Source organism: Berghia stephanieae, chromosome 11, assembly GCF_034508935.2.
Source record: "Berghia stephanieae isolate SIO BIC M18660-M18661 chromosome 11, UCSD_Bste_1.3, whole genome shotgun sequence".
Classification (NCBI taxonomy): Eukaryota; Metazoa; Mollusca; class Gastropoda; order Nudibranchia; family Aeolidiidae; genus Berghia; species Berghia stephanieae.
The window spans coordinates 11,918,690-11,943,004 of NC_088370.1; the positions used below are offsets into that span (position 1 = coordinate 11,918,690).

At 36.8% G+C, this 24,315-nt stretch overlaps 1 protein-coding gene across 2 annotated transcripts in view; it reads right to left on the reverse strand.

Annotated features, from left to right (window-relative positions):
* The window catches only part of LOC144957230 (kynureninase-like), a 71,281-nt gene extending 47,473 nt beyond the window's left edge, over window positions 1–23,808 (reverse strand). Inside the window, exon 1 of one of the 2 annotated variants that reach the window (XM_078888302.1) lies at window positions 23,629–23,808. The gene's annotated coding sequence lies outside the window, so the exon portion shown is untranslated. Of the gene's footprint in view, window positions 1–14,471; window positions 14,491–23,628 lie in introns of those variants that run through there. The other variant, XM_078888304.1, reaches the window with a different exon arrangement.
* Window positions 23,809–24,315: the final 507 nt, after the last annotated feature.

Here is a 24,315-nt window from a genome sequence, read left to right on the forward strand (position 1 = left end):
TTAGTGAGAACAACTCGCAAACGCGGATGGCAAAAACAATAACAAAGGCCTGAGTGACGTCATCTGCATACTATCTATAATATTGAGTAGGTTACATATCATTATTGAACCATAAGGCATTATACCCCTTTTCATAGAAGGATGTATAGATAGTATGCACTTGACTAAGAAGTTCCCAAAATTGCCATTCGGAAGTATAGATAGTATGCGCTTGACTAAGAAGCTCATAACATTGCCATCCGGAAGTATAACGGAGCAACACACAAAACTATGTGTATCCATGAACGTTTATAGTCAGACTGATACAGTTCAGTGAGCATTACTCATAATTTGACATCAACTGCATACACTTTGATGTGACTAATCATCATCATCATCATCATTATCTTTATTATTATTATTATTATTATTATTATTATATTATTATCATCATCATCATTATTATTATTTATTATTATTATTTAAAAATTATTATCATTATTATTATTTAAAAATTATTATCACCATCATCATCATCATCTTTATTATTATTATTATTATTATTATTATTATTATTATTATTATTATTATTATTATTATTATTATTTAAAATTATTATTATTATTATTTAAAATTATTATCCCATAATGTCATCTTATTATTATATATTATTATTATTTTATTATTTGTTGTATATATATTATTATTATTATTATTATTATTATTATTATTATTATTATTATTATTATTATTATTATTATTATTATTATTATTATATTATTATTATTATTATTATTAATTATTATTATTATTACTATTATCTCATTATCATTGCCAATATCGCAAAGCCATTGTTTAAATTAGACAAAAGTTATCGCATAATTGGAACATATCATTCTAGACAACAATTTAATCACAATCATGGATTTTACACACCTCCGCTAATTTAATTTAATCCTTCTCGTGATAATAAATCCGTTGGTTCTAAATTCATACTATTGATTAAGAATTAATTTACGACCAAGTTATCCTCATTATCTACATATAACCAGAGAGAACGAGTGTAGATTAGGGCTGCCAGATGGCCAGTTCCACATGGCTAAATCCGACTTCAAAAGTGGCCAAATAAAACCTAATGAGGCCTAACACTACTAAAACTAACATTTTGATTTTTAAAAAAATCATTGGTTTTGATAAACAAAAAAATCGACTAGACTAGGTTTTTGATATTGATGATGACGATAATAATAATAATAATAATAATAATAATAATAATAATAATAATAATAATAATAATAATAATATATAACAACAAAACAACAACAACACCAATAATAATAATAATAATAATAATAGTAATAATAATAATAATAATAATAATAATAGTATAATAACAACAAAACAACAACACCAATAATAATAATAATAATGATAATAATAATAATAATGATAATAATAATAATAATAATAATAATAATAATAATAATAATAATATAATAACAACAAAACAACAACAACACCAATAATAATAATTATAATATAATAATAATAATAATAATAATAATAATAATAATAATAATAATAATAATAATAATAATAATAATAATAAAATAATAATAATAACAACAAAACAACAACAACACCAATAATAATAATAATAATAATAATAATAATAATAATAATATAATAATAATAATAATAATAATAGTAATAATAATAATAATAATAGTAATAATAATAATAATAATAATAATAATAATAATAATAGTAATAATAATAATAATAATAATAATAATAATAATAATAATAATAATAATAATAATAATAATAATAATAATAATAATATAATAACAACAAAACAACAACAACACCAATAATAATAATAATAATAATAATAATAATAATAATAATATAATAATAATAATAATAATAATAATAATAATAATAATATAATAACAACAAAACAACAACAACACCAATAATAATAATAATAATAATAATAATAATAATAATAATAATAATATAATAACAAAACAACAACACCAATAAGAACAATAATAATGGTAATAATAATAATAATAATAATAATAATAATAATAATAATAATAATAATAATAATAATAATAATAATAATACAAACACGATGGCTGACAACATCCGGACAACATGGCTAACACCTGTTGACATTGAGCTTCGGCTCAGTGGATAGTCTTATGTTTCCATTTATTAACTGTGTGGAATCTTTAATTTTTACCTGATGTGGACTAATCTTAATATTGGAACTTTTAACTTAAGATCTATTAAAAGTAACAACACCAATAATAATAATAATAATAATAATAATAATAATAATAATAATAATAATAATAATAATAATAATATAATAACAACAAAACAACAACAACACCAATAATAATAATAATAATAATAATAATAATAATAATATAATAATAATAATATAATAACAAAACAACAACACCAATAAGAACAATAATAATGGTAATAATAATAATAATAATAATAATAATAATAATAATAATAATAATAATAATAATAATAATAATAATAACAAACACGATGGCTGACAACATCCGGACAACATGGCTAACACCTGTTGACATTGAGCTTCGGCTCAGTGGATAGTCTTATGTTTCCATTTATTAACTGTGTGGAATCTTTAATTTTTACCTGATGTGGACTAATCTTAATATTGGAACTTTTAACTTAAGATCTATTAAAAGTAACATTCGACAGGAACAACTGTGTCAAATCGATGGGTTGTGTTTACAAGAGACGAAGATCCAAGATGACGTCGACAAAACAATAAATGGTCACAGACTGCTGTGCTTTGCTTCCATTTCACCTCACTGTGGTGGTGGATTTCTCATAAATATAAAACTGCAGGGATTTGACTAGTGACGAATGGAATGTTTCGGACAGAATATGTGTTCTTGAGCTTAAGTGTAAGATCAATTCAAGGAACCAGAATAACAATAACAAAGACGATCACGGTAAGAAGACGTTCACTATCTCAATCGTAAATGTTTACGCACCAACAAGTCAACGCGCAAAACAATACCCAGAGGAAACTGATACATTTTACAAAGACCTAGACGATACACTGAACAAAATAGGAAACAAATCAATATTAATAATTGCTGGAGATTTTAATGCCAAAGTAGGAAAACGTCTCGACAGTGACACACTATGTTTAGGATCATACTCAAAAGGAAAACGTAACGATAACGGAGAAAAATTAGTCCAGTTCTGTGAACAGAGAAAACTTTTCATAACAAACAGTGCTTTCAACCACCCATCAAGACACCAGACAACACGGGTAGGACAAAGGAAAGACCAAACCCAAGACAAAATGATAACAATACACAACCAAATAGACTATAGATAGTATGCAGATGACGTCACTCAGGCCTTTGTTATTGTTTTTGCCATCCGCGTTTGTGAGTTGTTCTCACTAAACTGTATTAACCAGACTATAAAAGTTCATGGTTACACAGAGTTTGTGTGTTGGTCCGTTATACTTCCGGATGGCAATGTTGTGAACTCCTTGGCCAAGCGCATTCTATCTATATCATATGTCGACACCGCCATAAACACTACTCAACCAACTCGCGATCATACGGTGGTACACTGCTAACATCCGATCACAAACTTGTAAAAACGAATTTCAACATAAATGTGTACAGACAACGAAGACAGAAAGGTAAAACGGCAGTCAAAATAAACACGGCAAAAATAGTAAATGAGCGAGAATGTCGCATTCATTACCAATATGAACTTAACTCAAGTCTATGGAAAATAAAACAAAACAGCAATCCAAACAATGAATGGAAAGAGACGCAAGCGGCAATGAAATATGCGGGGGAAGAAAGTGCAGGCTCTATTAATACAACTAAGAACAAACCAAATCGAACGCCTAACATCGCTATTAACGATCTATCGCGGCAACAAAAAGAACTTAGGATCAGGATACAAAACACGAAAGACTCGGAAGAAATAATAAACCTGAAAACGGAACGAAACAAAATACTGCATTCAATTCGATCACTTACAATAAAACACAGAAACGAGGAATTAGACAAAAAAGTGGAAGACATAGAAAAGTCCAAAAATAACGCATCGTCTATGTTCAAAGCGACGAAATCTCTGAACCGAAAACCATTCGAGAACCCAAAACTACAGGATAAATTTGGCAAACAGACAACAAATCCCAACGATATCCTTGACATTGTAACTGACCACTTCCAGCAGAAATTTCACAAACAAGTCTCACAAATATCGCCCTTCTCAGGAAACCCTAGAGACCTAAACAACCGCATCACAACAACTGAAGTTAGAAATAGCATAAAGTGCCTAAACAATAACAGATCCCCAGGCGAAGATGAAATTCCCGTTGAATTGCTGAAATGCGGTACCCTCTCCCTGGATCTGAGCATTGCAAACATAATGAACAAAACATTCTCAACACACAAAGACTGGGACATAAACAGCGGTGTCCTAATTACAATACAAAAACCAGGAAAAACGAAAGGACCCGTAAACAACCTGCGCCCAATAACATGACTGAATACCATAAGAAAAACACTGTCAACTATTGTCCTCAACAGAATTAGACCGAAAATAGAAAAATATCTATCACATAGCCAAAGCGGGTTTCGCCAAGACCGAAGCACATCGGACGTTGTATGGACACATAAATGGTTGGCAGCAAAGGCACTCAAAGAAAACATATCCATAACAATAACCGGAATCGATATGTCCGCAGCCTTTGATACGATCGACAGAGGAAAACTTTTGGAGATATTAACAGACATAGTTGACGAAGACGAGCTCCGAATAATCCGATTTATCCTCAGCAGAGATGCCAACTTTGAATTTCGCTCACAGGAGTTTCAGCCACCACTCGTAGGAATTTCAATGCCAAAAGAGGAATTTCCACGCACAATAAAAAAAAAAAGGAATTGGAACGATATTTGGCATTGTGCTTACATATTGTATAGTTCTAAATAGATAACTGATTAGAATTACAGTGTATATTATGATACATAAACACATTGCAAATTACAATCCCAAAGTTTCCTTATTTCAAATGAAGTAAAGCGCCAAAACCTAACGGTAGAGATTGTAGTACTGGTGGTAGTGAGGATGATGTGGTGTTGGTGGTTGTAGTAATAGTGGTAGAGATGATGAAGATGTGATAGTGGTTGATGTTGTAGTTGTAGTGGTAGTGATGATGATATGGTGGTGGTGGTGGTGGTTGAGGTGGTAGTGATGATGATATGGTGGTGGTGCTGGTTGAAGTAGTAGTTGTAGTGATGATGTGGTGGTGGTATAGTGGTTGTAGTAGTTGTGGTCGTGATGATAATGATGTGGTGGTGGTTGTAGTAGTGGTGGTAGTGATGTTGATGTGGTAGTGGTGGTGGTGGTTGTAGTACAAATGGTAGTGATGATGATGTGGTAGTGGTGGTTGTAGTAGTAATGGTAATGATGATGTGGTGGTGGTTGTAGTAGTAGTAGTCGTGGTAGTGATGATAATGTGGTGTGGTGGTTGTAGTAGTACTGGTCGTGATGATAATGTGGTGCTGGTGGTTGTAGTAGTAGTGGTAGTGATGATGATATTGTAGTGGTTGTTGTTGTAGTATAGTAGTAGCATTAGCAATAGTAGTAGTAGTAGTTGTAGTGATGATGATGATGATGATGTGGTGGTTGTAGTAGCAGTGGTAGTGATGATGATGTGGTGGTGGTGGTGGTTGTAGTAGTAGTAGTGAGATGAAGATGAGGTGATTGTGGTAGTTGTAGTAGTATTGATAGTGATGATGATGTGGTGGTGATGGTGGTTGTAGTAGTGGTGGTAGTGATGATGATGTGGTGGTGGTTGTAGTAGTGGTGGTAGTGATGATGATGTGGTGGTGGTTGTAGTAGTATTAGTGGTAGTGATGATGTGGTGGTGGTGGTGGTTGTAGTAGTAGTTGTAGTGATGATGTGGTGGTGGTTGTAGTAGTAGTGGTAGTGATGATGTGGTTGTGGTGGTTGTAGTAGTAGTGGTAGTGATGATGTGGTGGTGGTGGTGGTTGTAGTAGTAGTGGTAGTGATGATGTGGTTGTGGTGGTTGTAGTAGTAGTTGTAGTGATGATGTGGTGGTGGTTGTAGTAGTAGTGGTAGTGATGATGTGGTTGTGGTGGTGGTAGTAGTAGTGGTAGTGATGATGTGGTGGTGGTGGTGGTGGTTGTAGTAGTAGTGGTAGTGATGATGTGGTTGTGGTGGTTGTAGTAGTAGTGGTAGTGATGATGTGGTAGTGGTGGTTGTAGTAGTAGTGGTAGTGATGATGTGGTGGTGGTGGTTGTAGTAGTAGTGGTAATGGTGATGTGGTGGTGGTGGTGGTTGTAGTAGTAGTGGTAATGATGATGTGGTTGTGGTGGTGGTGGTTGCAGTAGAAGTGGTAATGATGATGTGGTGGTGGTGGTTGTAGTAGCAGTGGTAGTGATGATGTGGTGGTGGTGGTTGTAGTAGTAGTGGTAATGGTGATGTGGTGGTGGTGGTGGTTGTAGTAGTTGTGGTAATGACGATGTCGTGGTGGTGGTTGTAGTAGTAGTGATGATGATGTGGTGGTGGTTGTAGTAGTAGAGGTCGTGAAGATGATGTGGTAGTGGTGGTTGTAGTAGTAGTGGTAGTGATAATGTGAAGCTGGTGGTTGTAGTAGTAGTGGTAGTGATGATGATGTGGTGGTGGTTGCAGTAGTAGTGGTGGTGATGATGGTTGTAATACTAGTGGTATGATGATGATGTGTTGGTTGGAAGGGGGGGGGGGGGGGGGGGGGGGGTATCCTTGGAACAAATTGACCTCGCCGGAATTTGACGGAAGTTGCCCGGAACTCGGACTTCTGTTGCTCCAGACCGGAGTTTCTTCCGGTGAAACCGGAGTTTTGGCATCACTGCCTCAGCAACACAAAGATAAAACCAAGGATATACGGGGCCACAAAACAGACGCAGTTCGAAAGTAACATCGGGACCCCCCAAGGAGATAGTCTGAGCCCGATTCTGTTCACAATATACTTAGAACACGCTCTGAAAGAAGTTCGAAAAGTCATTCCAAAACCAACGACTCATATTGAGAATGCAATCCCTAGACAAATCGCCTCTGCAGATGATGTCGATTTTATTGGATCAACACCAGCAAATATAGACATCATACAAATACCCTCATGAAATATAACCTCCAAGTCAATGCCAATAAAACCGAATTTACAACAATATCGAGGAACAAAGAGGAATGGAAAAGAACAAAGAAAGTCGGCTCACTAATTGGAGACACCGAGGATGTACAAAGAAGAAAACAGCTATCAAACGCCGCACTCAGTAAACTCACCAATGTATGGATTAGAGGTGACAAAATAAAGAGAAAAACCAAACTGAAACTGTACCGTGCTCTTGTAAAACCGGTACTTCTGTATAACTGCGGCACTTGGGCGTTGACAAAATCCGAAGAAGAACATCTGGATGCCTTCCATCGCACACAGCTAAGAAGGGTACTGGACATCAAATACCCAAAAAAAGATCTCAAATGAATCACTCTATAAGATCACAAAAGAAAGACCAATCTCCCTTGACATTTTACAACAACGATGGCAACTTTTCGGTCACATACTACGCAGGGACAAAAACATACCAGCTAACCAAGCCATGTCGGGATACTTCCAAAAACACGGGAACCTTTTCAGAGGAAGACCGATCACAACACTCCCTGTGATCCTAAACAAAAACCTCATAACACTTGGACAAAGCATTAGTCTCATAACGGCAGGGGACCTTGAAAATCTGAGAACCCTAGCAGAGGACCGGCAATATTGGAGACACCTCACACAGGAAATACTGGAAACAGCCAAGGCGACCCGATCTTTCGGTCGAGACGCGAAAGGCTCTATGTCAAGTAAGTCACAAACACGATTCTCCGAGTAGCCAATTTTGGCCACATACACGGCCATCTGGCAACCATGCCAACACTGCGTATTTTTACGAGATATTCAACAGGTGGCGATGCAATAAATTACGTAAATTCAATGGTCCCGGATTTTCGGGTTTTTAAAACTTATTTTTTTAATGATTCTCTGTTCATGTATATATTTTTAAAAACAAAGCAATTAATTTTTTACAAAAATAAAACACAACACACACACACACACACACACACACACAGAGAGAGAGAGAGAGAGAGAGAGAGAGAGAGAGAGAGAGAGAGAGAGAGAGAGAGACGGAGAGAGAGAAAGAAAGAAAGAAAGAGAGGGAGAGAGACGGAGAGAGAAAAAGAGAGAGATAGATAGAGAGAGATAGAGGAGAGAGAGAGAGAGAGAAGATAGATAGATAGATAGAGAAGAGAGAGAGAGAGAGAGAGAGAGAGAGAGAGAGAGAGGAGAGAGAGAGAGAGAGAGAGAGAGAGAGAGAGAGAGAGGTTAACGAACGAACGAACGAATTTTGATGAGTTCAGAGGTACCCAAGAGTCTTGGTCCGTGGCTTTCATTAAAGCAAAACGCTCACACTTTCTTTTTTAAAACAGCGAAAAACAAAAAAAATTTAAAACAGCGAAAAACAAAACAAATTTTAAAACAACAACAACAAAAAGCGTGGCAATACAAAACGGCAACCACGAAATAAAAAGAATAAATACGCCCTTACGCAACGACCCCGATAGATACCGTCGCCGAGGCATTCCACGAAGGAATATAGATAAGTCATCAAACAGGATGTCCGATGTCAACGAGAATCACCCATGTTGTCACAGTGAGATCCCGTCGCCGAGGCATTCCATGAAGGAATATATAGATATCTATCAAACAAGATGTCAGATGTCAACTGGAATCACCCATGTTGTCCAAGTGAGCAAATTGGGTGTTAATAATCTTGCCCAAGAAAAAAAAAAAAAAAACAAACGAAAAAAAGTGCCCGAAGCGGGACTCGAACCCGGAACTTCCGGATCACAGTGCGATGCCTTAACCACTGGGCCAATTCGCCCACCTTCCACGAACCTTGTCAATGAACAAACAAAAATGGGGCGACGTGCACTTATTTGCAGGTCTGATGACCCATTTTTTTTAACGGGCGCATTGTTGTAACGGAAATAAAAAAAAAAAAAATGACGCAAAATATTGTCCACTACAACAATCTTAAACTAGGCCCATAAGTGGGTTCGAATGTCAGACCTGCATATATATGGGGGCCTTTGTTTCATCTCATCAATTTCAACAATATAATTTATTCTCTCTGGAGAAGAAGGACCTTCAGTGGCATTCTTACTGGATACAGGAAAAGCTGCTGCTTACACTGTGCTAAATTTTAAACAAATATTTATTATATCTAATATTCAAATGTCCATGTTTTACTTTTATCACCGAGCGTTTGCTATAAGATATGTGCCATCCTTCCTAATCTATTTTTAAAATTCTATTTACATTACAAATCAATGTTTTTTACAATTCTATTCCATTTACACGTCCGATCTTTATAGCTTTGATGAATATTTTATATTATTGTATCTAATAATAGTTCGTAAGTTATCAGTTAGTACATAACGATGACCGATGTGTAACATAATATGATAATTTCAATTTCAGGATCAAAATAGAATATCTTATCTTAACTTCCTGGCAGTGTGTATGTAACGAGTCCGTCAAAGGACTTATAGATAGTATGCGCTTGGCCAAGGAGTTCACAACATTGCCATCCGGAAGTATAACGGACCAGCACACAAACTCTGTGTAACCATGAACTTTTATAGATAGAATGCGCTTGGCCAAGGAGTTCACAACATTGCCATCCGGAAGTATAACGGACCAACACACAAACTCTGTGTAACCATGAACTTTTATAGTCTGGTTAATACAGTTTAGTGAGAACAACTCACAAACGCGGATGGCAAAAACAATAACAAAGGCCCGAGTGACGTCATCTGCATACTATCTATAGTCTGGTTAATACAGTTTAGTGAGAACAACTCACAAACGCGGATGGCAAAAACAATAACAAAGGCCTGAGTGACGTCATCTGCATACTATCTATAATATTGAGTAGGTTACATATTATTATTGAATCATAAGGCGGCAAACCCCTTTTAATAGCAGGATGTATAGATATATGTATGCACTTGGCTAAGAAGTTCACAACATTGCCATCCGGAAGTATAGATAGTATGCGCTTGACTAAGAAGCTCATAACATTGCCATCCGGAAGTATAACGGACCAACACACAAAACTGTGTGTATCCATGAACGTTTATAGTCAGGTTGATACAGTTCAGTATTACTCATAAACGCGGATGGCAAAAGACAATAACAAAGACCCGAGTGACGTCATCTTCGAACTATCTATAGCGGACCAACACAAAACTATGTGTACCCATGAACTTTTATAGTCTAGTTAATACAGTTAGTGAGAATCACTCACAAACGCGGATGGCAAAATACAATAACAAAGGCTTGAGTGACGTCATCTTCATTCTGTCTATAGGCAGATGGATTCTAAGGATTACGGGAGTAGAAATGCGAGGATGGATGGTCTATATTGAAGACCATCATATACATATTTAGACTGGAAAACAAGATGTCACCACTCTCAAACCTTAAGATCCAATTACACAAGGTATGTATCCAGTCCCCTAAAAAAGTGGAACGGGCTGGATGAACTGGTCATCATGGCACCACACCTAAACGATTTCAAGGCCCGACTGACATGGGCCCGCGCCCAATGAGGATGCCGCTGAAATACAACCAGACCATTGGTTTCTTCAGCGCCAACCATAAAGATACAGAGGATGGCGAGGGAGGGGAGAGGAGAGATGGAGATAGGGAGAGAGAAAGAGGAGATAGATAGATAGATAGATAGATAGAGAGAGAGAGAGAGAGAGAGAGAGAGAGAGAGAGAGAGAGAGAGAGAGAGAGAGAGAGAGAGAGAGAGAGAGAGAGAGAGAAGAGAGGAGAGAGAGAGGAGAGAGAGAGAGGCGGGGGAAAAAAAAAAACAAATCAAAACAGATCGATAGACATTTCTTACACGACCAAAAAATCTCATTTACAGCCAAATAGAAACACTAGACAAAAATACACCAATGAATAAAGATTAAATTTTGAAAATACTGAAAAAAAACAACAAAACAACCCAACTTTGATGACGCACTGCGGCTTAATAATGAATTTCCCCAGTGCAGATAGGTACCTACGAGTCTTCGACTTAAACGCACTGTTTTGTTTGTTCTTGTTTTTAAGGGTTTTACGGCGTTTGCAACACATTTGGGCCATATCAGGGCCAGTAAAAAAGGGAGATTATGGGATAGTAAAAAGTTATAGAATTACAATCAAAGCATCCAAGAAGAGGAAAGACAACGGGGAATGGTACAAATAGGGAATTGGTGTAGATCCCAAGAGCATACCATCAATGTACTTAGTTTGAGATCACCTAAAAGTCTCATCCAGACACGAGCACAGGTCCCCACTAAGAGGAATACACTCAAATGCTTAAATTTAAATTCAAAACAACAAATGTAATAAAACATAACACACAGAGAGATGATTTATATTGAAAAAAATATCATCTCCCAAAACTAACTATACATTTGACCGTTTCCCTCTCAGGCAGGGTATCCGGCCAGGGCAGGACAAATCCAAGTAATCTCATTCCAAGACAAAGACAGAAAGCAAGTTGGAAAACAGATATGGGGGGGGATAGAAGACACTGTAAGTACCCCCCTGCCCTCAATGGGAGGTCAGGAACCCCACCCAGTTATTCGCACTAAACCATGTTGATGAATTCAATACCAAGGTGTACAAAAAAATGAAACCAAACATCCTAAAAGGGCTAGAATGTCAAGAAACCATTTGAATCCGGTCTGGCTTACACTTATAAAAGGAACGAAATTGACGCAACGTCACTCAGCTCTTTGATGTTGCTTTTAAAAAGCCATTTGGTGATTACTTCTCAATAAATTCTATCAATCAGACTACAAACTAAGTGTGAGGTTACACATAGTTTTTGCGTGTTGGCACGTTATATCTCGCTGACGGATGTTGTGTGTATTATAACTAAACGCGTAACACCAACAACCCTTCAATTTCAAGGTTGCGCATACTTGTGCATGATTGGCACGTTGTATCCGGCTGGCGGAACCGGAAGTTCTTTTTTACTTAAACGCATAACATCAATAGTTGATATCGTAGTATATTGCATAATATTAATATGATGTATCGCCACCGGCTTCCGTCTCTATTCCTATTTATATCCGTGTGATAACAACGGTAGTGTCATGGACGTGGTAGGGCCACCATTGTTGCTGACGTCATTCACTACTGATAGAAGCCACAAGATAAATCAAAGTAACCCGGGCGTCTTATAAAATAAGCAACACGAATTACATAATGCCTCGTTCAGTCCGTCGTTTAATTCTGCTACGCAAGACATTCAAATTGGAAACTTAGATACATCCAATTTCACACTGTTATTTATTATTGATTGGGGCTTCGAGCAGCAACATTTACACATTTTTTGAAAATAGATGGAACGAAATTGACAACACTTAGCTCTTTGTTATTGTTTATGAGTAATTGTCACTACGTTCTATCAATCAGACTATAAACCTTTGAAGTTACACATCGTTTTTGTGTTTTGGTACGCTATATCCGGCAGGCGGATGTTGTGAGTTTTCTAAGTAAACGCATATAGATTAGATCAGTGCACCGCCTTGTGAGTGGTCGTTAGTAATACTCAAAGAAACAAATGGTCCCATTGTTTTAGCTATTGAATACACCTCACGATCTGTTCTCTTTTGACGTCATTTTTTTTGGCCAGTGTCAGGCCACGAAAGGAACGAAGTTGACGTCACTCAGATCTTTGTTATTGTAAGAATACTTGTCAAAAAGAGTAAGATTTGGAGAAAAAGCGTACAATTTGAAAAAAAATGGAACCATCTCACTCCCTGGCGTGATGTAACATTGGAGATAATAAATAATTCTTGTAACAAGTTTGTATGGGGGAAAACTTCAGAAACGTCAAGAAAATGTGAAAATAAAATTATGAAGCAATGGAAACAAACCACTTTCATCTATCAAACCACAATGAATTGCTACACACATAGTGTAGGAAGCATGGAGACTGCCAAACAACCTTATGAAAACAAAATTAAAACAATTTTTTTTGTTATAAAATGTTAAATTTGAGTCTCGTATAAAGCATATTAATATTACAAAGGTAAAAAAAAAACAAAAAAAAAAAACAATAAAACCCATACAAATATGCCTCTTTGGCGTACAGTTGACAGCCTTGTTTGAGTATTCTACCAAAACTCATAGTATCAATACGTTTACGAAGGCTACGATCTGGTATGGAGAAACACGTATGGTGGCACCGTTTGACGGCGGTTTCCGAACACTGCTGCACAGGTGCAGATAAGATTTCGCGATATTGGTAAATGGTCTTTAATAAAAAAAAAATAGTAATAATAATAATAATAATAATAATAATAATAATAATAATAATAATAATAATAATAATAATAATAATAATAATAATAATAATAATAATAATAATAATAAACGTCTGAGGTTTAATTTAAGATTATTTTTCTTTGACAAAATTTCTCACCATTTTAAACGATAGATATAATAATAATAATAATAATAATAATAAATAATAATAATAATAATAATAATAATAATAATAATAATAATAGATCTTTATTGTCCACAAATATGGCAATTTGTCATTTAGTTACACTTGTCATAACGTTATATGATAACTATAACATTGAACAGACACCTCACTCCTACCCATTCTCTCTCTCTCTCTCTCTCTCTCTCTCTCTCTTCCTCTCTTTCTTTCACGCATGCGACATACACAACATTAACATTTTCATTTCATTTTCAATTCGTTACATTCTTGGCAATTCAACACCAAATATTATCATCATTATCAATTGGTCACTTCATCTAGCCTAACATTAAACAAATTAATCAGTCAATCAGTCAACGCATCAATCCTTGGTTTTGCTGTACCACATGAAATATTCAACATTTTTATTGCTGATGGAACGAACGTTGATTTATACTTGTTAGTTCCACATTTAATCTGACAAAAACTTCTCCCAGATGGCAAAATATCAAATTCATGGTATAAAATGTTTTTTTATTGTTGGTAATTGAGAATGCTTTCCTTTCTATTGCTTTTCCATGAATTCTTTCTACTTCATCAACAGGATGGTTTATTATTTTTGATGCCTCTTTGTAATTCTAAATCATCATACAATGCTTTATATAATATTAAGCGAAGGATAGGTCTTCAATCAACAAATCGCGAAATAAGATGAAATTAGTGGTGCACTTTTGTGTCGGAAGTAAACAAGGCCGCCGCCATTTCGATTTCCTTGAGACAAAAACATTGATACGAACGATTTTTCCGAGGATTTGAAGCAGAACTCTAAACGTTAAAGTTTGAAGTACATACCATTCATTAATACGAACAATCATACAACGTTTAATACGTAAATGAGTGAAACGTTGCCGTGAAACAAATAAATATCAAAAGAATTCATCACATAGGTGTAACTGTGCGTCGCTATTCAGCGCCGCCATTTTGAAGAAAAATATAATATGTAATAAGATTAAAGTATCCGTTTTCCAGCTGTCATGTAAAAACAAACAAAACAAAACAAAAACAAAACAAAAAAAAAAAAAACAAAACACAATAAAACAACCCCAAAAAACGATGTTTTGCCAGCGTACAGATGTGTTTAATGACTATAGTTATACGAGTTTTAGTACCAAAAAAAAAAAAAAAAAATTAAAAGACACAAAACAGGGATCTGGTCCCTGACATTGTATGGAACGGAACACAATAGCCTGCTGGAGTAATGCGTGTCAATGTCCTGTAAAGTAGTCAAAATTTTATGTTTTACTCAAAAACCTGTGAGTCGAACGTTTAAAGAATGAATATGAATGATTTTGTTTGCCATCATAAAATTATGTTTCATTAAGTGTGTAACACTCCTATTCAAATTATATCGGTTTGCCAGATGTTCACATCTACAATTTCATTTTTATGCCGGCGACACCGGGTGAGTAAATCATCCATCCGAATCCTTTTTGATGAACACGGAGGTCCCAGTGGCTCAGTCAGTAGAGCACTCGATTTTACACGTACAGAGATCAAGATCGATCCTGGCTGTAGGTATCTAGTCGAGATTTTTTTCTTCTGACCTCCCTGGATCTGCTGGATCTAGTGGTAGAAAGTACTTTGCGATAACCTGAGCCTGTGTAGCAAGTAACAGGGTTCAACAGTCGTTGAACAGTCACTGCCCTCGTAATAACGCGTAGTAACGTAGCAACTGGTTCTAAACTATCGGAACAATGGCGGATGCCCTTATGACTTACTTCTCCAACGAGCATAAAAGTGTATCCAGAGGAGAAAAACATTATAAATCTGATCATGTTTTGACTTTTACACATTCTGATCACATGACGTGTGAAAAAGAAAGAAAAATAAAAAGTACCGATTTTCTTTGTTTACAACCAAGCTGCTCATTGCTACGCGGACGTGTCAGAAAAAAAAAATAATCTCGACTTCACCCAGGATTGATCCCTTGTCCCTATGCATGTGCAGAGAGTGAGTGCTCTACCAACTGAGCTATGATAACCCCAACACCCTGCCAGTTATGCATTTAAAAAATGGTAAGTTTTGATGACATCATGACAGCACCATATAATATAGATAATATTAAACACCCTTCTTAAATCCCCATAATTAGGGATATATCCACGGAGGTCGAGATTAGTGTGGTATCAAATTCTTATAAAAATTAAGCTAACAAACACCGACAGTTTGCACGATTCATTATACCGAGTGTTGGTTGTTTTTATGAGTATGGAAGTGAAAAAATAACGGGAGCAGGAACTGGTGTAAGGTATGTGTGTGTGTGTGTGTATGTGTGTGTGTGAGAGTGAGTGAGTTGAGTGAGTGAGTGAGTGAGTGAGTGAGTGAGTGAGTGAGGAGATGAGAGAGAGAGAGAGAGAGAGAGAGAGAGAGAGAGAGAGAGAGAGAGAGAGAGAGAGAGAGAGAGAGAGAGAGAGAGAGAGAGAGAGGGGGGAAAATGATAGTAAAATGTAAGAGGAAGCCATGACTGGGAATGAAAATGAATGATTCGGCAATGCATACAGAGATATATTATATTGATTGTGTATCATCGAACCAGATTTTGACAGGCTCAGGCATGTCTGCAAAGGGGATGCAAGTCTTTATTTGACTGCCTTTAAAAAGAATATCAAGACTCATTTTATACTGTATTTGCTTTTATTGACGTTATGAACCCTTGATTTGGTTATCATTGATTGTATTGTATGTATGATTTGTTTTGACTTCTGTTCTGTTGTCAGGGTGGGGTTCCTGACCTCCCGTAGTGGGCAGGGGGTACATACTGTGTCTTCTATCCCCTTATATATCTGTTTTCCAACATGCTTTCTGTCTTTGTCTCGGAATGAGATTACTTGGTTTTGTCCTGGCCCTGGCCGGAGTCCTGGCTGGGAGGGAAACAGTCAAATGCATAGTTATTGTTTTGGGAGTTGATATTTTTTTCCTTGTAAATCATCTCTCTGTTATGTATTATTATTTTTATTTTGAATGTATAATGTAAGCATTTGAGTGTGTTCCTCTTTGTTGGATTTTGTGCTTGTGTCTCGATGAGACTTATAGGTGATCTCAAATTAAGTACTTGGATAGTGTGCTCTTGGAATCTACATCTGATCCTTATTTGTTCCCAGTTCCCCTATGTCTTACTTTTTCTTGGGTGCTTTATTTGTAATTTTAGAACTTTTTACTATCCAATTTCTTCCTTTTTACTGGTGCTGATATGACCTAAATGTGTTGCAAGCGGCGTAAAACCCTTAAAAACAAAACAAAAAACAAAATCTTTTCTGTTGTATTTTTCAAACTGTTAATTTATACTGTAAAGTGCCCAGAGCTATCCTGCGTTGACAAGAGAATGAGCGCTATATAAATGTGTATTATTATCATCAATATTATTAATATAAACATTAGTACCATCATTATCATTATTATAATAAAATACAAAATAAGCTCAACTTTATCCACAGACCCCTAGTTTGGCTTTGTTTTAGATTGTTTTGTTTTTGTTTTTTGGGGGAATTTTTTTTTTTTTTGTGGTGAAAAAAAGTGACAAAAAAAAAAAAGAAAAAAGAAAAGAATGTCTGTCAATTAATAAAAAACGAAAACAACCTTTGAGTAGTAAATAAATAAATAAAATAAAATAAAATTCCCTTTATTCATCCCATTGGAGGTATTTGTCTCTAGGGTCTATTCCAAGGGAAGTCTGGAATAACCCAGGCATCAGCCGCAGTGCAGCGCCACAAACTGAGCTGGGCGAGGTGGCTTGCTCAAGGCCACACAACGCAGCGCGGGTTATCAAACTCGGTAACTTTCCTGTATGAAGCAAAGACCGTACACCGCTGAGCCAAGCTGCCCCTACAACCTTTACATCTAAAAATCATCAGCATGTTCAAATCCGTCACTTGTCTCAAGGCACACTCATCATCATATCTTGTCGCGCCAGTGAGTCAGCCAGTCCCGGGCAGTCTGGTTGCATTCCCTCAGGTCAGCATTGGTGCAGTGAGGTCCCAGCGAGCATTCGGACAGGATGTGGTCCATGGTCTGTCTGGGGTGACCGCATGGGCATTCAGTGCCCGGTGAGATTTTCCATTTAAAGAGATTGGTGATGGTGTTTCCCACCTTTGCTCTAGCTCTGTTCAACGCCACCCTGTCTTTTCTCTTGAGGTCTGTGCCTGCTGGGAGCTTTTCTGTTGGGGGCTGGAGGGCATCGTTTGCTGTCTTGTCCCATTCTACCCATTTGTCCAGGCGGAAGAATGCTGAATGGTCTGGGTGAAGGCTCTCTATTGTGAGGAAGCTTTTCCTTGATTTGAGCCTGCTTTTGGGGCAATTGTGGTCATAAAGGGGGTGTCTCTGGTCCATTTCCTGTTTGTATTTTTGTATTTGGGCATGAGTTTCCCTCCGGATGTGTGGTGGGGCTATTCCTGCTGCACGGTAGACCAGTGGTAATGGTGTTGCTCTCAGCTGGCCCGTTACGATCCGGCAGGCGTTGTTGAGCTCGGGGTCTAGCTTGGAGGCATGGCATGATCGGGCCCATACAGCTGAGCAGTACTACGCAGTTGAGAAGCTGAGGGCCAATGCTGTGGTCCTTAGAGTTTTAGGGTCAGTTCCCCAGTTCATGTTTGCCAGCTTTCCAAGGAGGGCATTTCGCGTGGACACTTTTGCCTTGGTCTTCCTCACGTGTTCTCTGAAGGACAGAATCCGATCAAGCGTCACTCCGAGGTACACTGGGTGGTAGTTGTACTCTAATGTCTGGCCATTCCACTTGATGTTAAGTTTTTTGTGGGCTTGGTGGTTGTTGAGGTGAAATGCACACACTTGTGTTTTCCCTGGGTTGGCGTTCAGCGAGTTTTTAGTGTAGTACTTTGAAAGGGTGTCTAGGGCATTTGTCAGTCTGCTCTCGATTGGTTGGAAGGACACATCCTGTGTTGCGAGGCATAGGTCATCAGCATATATGAATCGGCGGATTTTTGGGAACTCAGGCTGATCATTTGTATATATGTTGAAAAGTGTTGGAGCCAGCACTGATCCTTGAGGAAGACCATTCTTCTGGGTGCGCCACCTGCTCTTCCGGCCATCCATTTCAACAAAGAAGCGCCTGTTTTCGAGAAGTGACTGGATGATATTTACAATTTTCTTATTCTTTATCATTGACATCAAAAAAAAATCATCAAAGGCACACTTAGACTTAGAGAACAATGTGGGTTCAGTAATGTTGGCAAATTTTAACAATATTTTCTAGAACGGGAATATTAAAATGGAGAAAGCTATGAAGGATGACGAACACTCCCTTCACAACGATTAAGTTCTCCATGAGGAGACGTTGCCTATATCTATAATAAAAACAAAGACAACACGTCACCTTAATTCATTTTTGCCACATGGTGTTCGAAATTTAACGCGCAAATGTGATTTAAATTAAATACTATCTTTTAGATATAAACACATAAGTTCGGACTAAAGGCCAGACGTATGGCCTATCTCAATTTATCAAATTAATATATATTGGGTCTTGGTTTTGTATATTTTTACATTTTTGTGCATTTGCATATATTATAATATATGTATACATTGTCGCCATTGATTCTTAACTTTGTGTTTATACATTTCCATGCATGCTACGTCTGTAAACGAATTTCCATTTTTTTTTTTGAATTAATAAAGTATATATTATTATTATTATTTAAAAAAATTAATGATGAAAATTAAATAAAATTCCCCGATTAGGTGAATGCGTTTGTCACAAATAACGTCCCTTAGTTGTGTCCGAAACAGTGAACACTATCATGAGGACAACACACATAATGTAATGTAAACATGGCTCTATGGTTTCTACCAGTAAGCAAAACTCACAAAAGCACACAATCTATAGAAAAAATACAGGCCACAATTCTGAGTTTCCAGTCCGGTGTGGTTTGGCGGTATGACACTCGACTTCAGATTAGAAGTTCCATAGTTCAAATCCAGCTCCACGCAGCGCATAGTTGAGTCCTTGGAAAAGCTCTTTACTCACATTCTTTCACTGTACTCAGGGGTAAAATGACTACCTGGCCATTAACAGCGCTGTCTCTGCCCGTTAAAAAATTGTAATATCCCTCGCATGTCTCGTCCTACGTGTTAAGTAGTGTTGCTGCCTGCCGGGGACACATTGTAAAGCACTTTGAGCCCATTCAGTGGATATTGCCCTATATAAATGCTCAAGTTTATATTTTATTTTTAAAACTTTAATTCTGTGGATAGATCTTCGTAATCATAATCTGGTAACCAATCAATCGATTGAATTTTATTAGTAATGCAATCACTCCAAAAAATATCTATAAGCTTGTGATGGACAGTTAAAAAGAAAAATATATAATCTCAAATATGAATTCTATCATGGCTGTCATTATCCCCAGATACCTGTCTGGGTATAACCAAATTTCGTTATTCCCAGACAGATATTTGAAACTCCGCTCTTTTAAACAATTATCCACAGTCCAGAATATGGAATGTTTCCAAATAAGGAAAGTTAATAAATTATCTATAAAAACATAAAATTAACCAACATTAAAACAGTTGTTACTACATATACACAATATGCGTCGACTTCGATGTTGGTGTCATGGCCGAAGGGTTTAGTCGTCTGCCCTGGAAGTTTTACCAGAATCAACGTTGTGGGTTCAAATCCTGGTTCCGCCATTTTTTCTTTTTTACATTCCGTCTTCTTTTTACAGAACGGTGCAGGGGATAAAGGTCCCATCCATCCCCCCACCTCTTTTTTTTTTTAACTCTCTCTCTTATTTCCTTTCTAGTTTCTAGCAAATTGTCATATTCGTCCCCAATCCGATCTCGAAATTGTCTAAAAAGAATAAATAATTAAAAAGCAAACAAACAGAAATATTCAGAGAGCGACCAAATGGTCAGATAGAGGAGAAAAAAACAAAGAATAATCTAAAAAAAAATAAAAACAATTTTAAGAAATTCATGCCCAGAAACGGAACAAACGGTCAAACAAGAAGGAGAAAAGAATAGACTCGCACACAAAAAAAAAAGACAAGAAGACGGAATTAAAAAAAAAACAAAAAAAGTGACAGAACCAGGATTCGAACCCACAACGTCGATTCTGGTAAAACATCCAGGGCAGACGACTAACCCATTCGGCCATGACACCCACTTCGAGGTCGACGCATATTGTGTATATGTAATAACAACTGATTTAACCCATAGAGGCCCGGTGTTTACTAAAAAAAATTCCCATGAGGCCCAGTGTAAGGGGCATAACTCTTAACAAAAAAATACCAACACAAAGTTAAAAAATTATTAAACGAGAACCAAATGACATAAAATTATAATTTTAATTCCTTTTTATAGCCAGATAAATTTGCTTTCGAATGATATATAACATGACATAATAAATTGGGAAAAAAGTATTAAAAAAAAAAAACTCGTTCCCCGCACCCCCATTCCCGTCATTTTCGTCAATCTCGGACTCCGATTCAGTGTCCGAATCACCTTGATCGGGTGCTAACGCCTTGTCTTGTCCATCCCCACCATCGTTTACATCTTCTCTTTCTAGTTCGATATCGCTTTCATTTCCAAAATCCTCTTCATCGTCCACACCACTCTCCAAAACATCATTTCTAGCGCCACGCAACGTACGGGAATGCCATTTTTCTGAATTCGATTACTCACTTGTTATCAACGATATAAACGTGCGGTAAAAACGAAACGGAAATAGAACGATCGCATTACGTTTACGATGTTTCCGGTTTAGAATAAAACGAAGTGATTCGTTGCAATAACAAAGTAAACATGATCCGTTTTTTCTCGGGGCCGCGGGCGATGACGGGCGATGCGGGCCTCAACAGTCGCGGGCGACTCCAGGGGAAGCGGGCCTCTATGGGTTAATGTTGGTTAATTTTAGGTTTTTAAAGATATTTTATTAACTCTCCTTATTTCTATGTGCATTTGAGACATTCCATATTCTGGAATGTGGATAATTGTTTAAATTTAAAGGAGCGGAGTTTCAAATATATGTCTGGGAATAACGAATTTTGGTTATCCCCAGACAGGTGTCTGGGGATAACGAATTTTCATTATCCCCAGACAGGTGTCTGGGAATAATCACAGTATCACAGCGTTCTATCACTATCACATTCATAAATCTTTGTATTTATCATGCCAAATTTTTATGTACATTAAGAAGTTCCGATTCTCTTCGACAAGTATTTGTGATGGCCATTTGTGATATGATTGTCCAAAGTTAGCGGATAGATAGTCAATATTGACATGGTGACATTGACCATTGATTCCACAAGTCCACCAAGAAGTCAAGAAGTTTGTAGAATTTGATCTAGAGAGCCTCGCCTTTGGCCTACCAACCTCCGCTGCACGTCCAACTCGCCTTGAGCATGCATTCACGTAAAATATAAAGATTTTTTTTAAAAACCTACCTCTGTTTCAAAAACTAGCATCTTTCACCTTTCTAAGAAACATTTTGATTTTTCAGAACTTTTGTTCGTTAAATAATACCAGACTTATTAGACTCATTGAATCGACTGGGTGCGACATGTTGTTGTTTACACGACTGAAAGGAACTGCGCAAATAAGCATTAGTCCATTTCCGGTTTTGTTTTTACACTGTCACGTGACCGTTTTGAGAAATTTGATGTCTGCTACAAACATTTAGACCGGTCGAGGGAAGAATTTTTGTTGGAGCAGATAAACGTGAGTATTATTTCTTGGAACTGTATAGAGGACTAGGGTCCACAACACAGCAGTCAAGTTGATTGAATAAAAGGGCATATTAAAAAAAAAAATAAAATAAAGAAGTTAGACAATGAAGTGATTTTTTTAAAAGCATTACGAGTCTATTGGAGAGAAAGATCAAATGAAAATAAGAATTTTTCAGCAATAATAATAAACGTAGTGGTCGATTTAATAGTCATCATCATCATCATCATCTTCTTCTTCCTCATCATTATCTTCTTCTTCCTCATCATCATCATCATTATCAGCATTATCATCATCATCATCATCATTATCAGCATTATCATCATCATCATCATCATCATCATCATCATCATTATCTTCTTATTCTTTCTCCTCATCCTATCTTCCCTTCTTCCTTTCCGTCCTCCTCCTCCTCATCATCATCATCATCATCATCTTCCTATTCCTCCTCCTCCCCCCCCCCCCCAAAAAAAAAAAAGAGAGACACACACACATACACACACACGTACACACACACACACACACACGCACGCAGTCTCGCATCCGCTACGAACTAATTTTGCGCACCAATTTTTACTGCACTAATGCACCAAATTGCATTTGGTTTGGCCACTTGGCCTCCTGTAACCAACTTTTTGGCTTCCTCTGACTTTCCCCGTTATATCGTTTTACTCTGGTACCGGTAAAACTTATTTTATTTGGCAATCTAAATATCTAAATGCAACACGTGCTAACGCCACAGATTGCATTTGCTAATGCTTCTATATATACGAATTTTCCTTATCCTATCTAAATTGTTTAACAAATCTAAAGAGTTTTCGCGAGGCTAAGGTGGGTTTGGTGGTATTTGGGCTCCTGCCGAGGAATCTGGCTTCTTGCTATAGCTAGTTTGGTCTCTTACTCAAAAATGATCTGGCAACCCTGCCTGGCTAGGCGGAACCTTGATAATAGAAACGGGGCCCACACGATTTCGCGAGGAATTAATCATGAAAACAATTAGGATATAATTTCAACACAACTTTTGAAATTCATCAAGGATTGTCCATTACCGAATGTTTTTTGATAGAAAACAAATGCATCTTCAAATCTAAACTGCTTTGACGGTAAGCGGTAAGTTTTTATTTATTTTTCTGTCCAAACGAATGATTTGTCCTGGTTATAGAAGCTAAGTATTGGTAACACCGGCTCAGCTCTCTATCTATTCAGTTCAGAGATTGTCAAGAGTAATCGATGTGGTTCTCGTGATATATTAACAAATAAGATAATTACTTACTTTTTCTCAACCTAGTTCATTCTCAGAAGCAACAAAAGGTGCTACGAAATTTGTGTACCATGAATTTGCCTGGCTCGAATAATGAACTGAATGGCAGGTCACAGATTATATCGGATGAAAACACTCGACATCCCACGGAAATGAAAACGAAAGTAGGTCGTGAATCGTGGGGACGTCCTCACCAGGGTTGCCAGGTGATTTTTTGTCGTAGGACCAGATTTTGACAAGAAAAGGACCAAATGAGACGGTTTGGGGCCAAAATACGGAAAATGTTTACTAAACGTTACAGAATGTATATCCGAATACAAAAAAGTTCAAAAACGTTTATTTTAGGCAATTGCCAATGTATATATATATATAATTCCGAATACAGATAATCATACAAACATGTGTGAACAATAAAGAGGAGTGAGCTTACGTGCAAAGGGGAGGGGGGGGGGGGGGCGTATGCATGTTGCCAGACTCAGATTGTACATATCCAAAGGGTTGCCATAACTGCTCTTGGTGAAGGATGGTTGGTGGGTGGGTGGCCTTGGTCCACAAAGTGTACAGTTTTGCCATACCTAACTCCAACAAAATTTTGAAGTGATTACTTCCATTGTTTCAACTTGGGACACATTTTCCTTATCACAGACCTGAGTGATCCTGTACTTTTCGACGACATTGTGGGTTTCCATAGCTCATGAT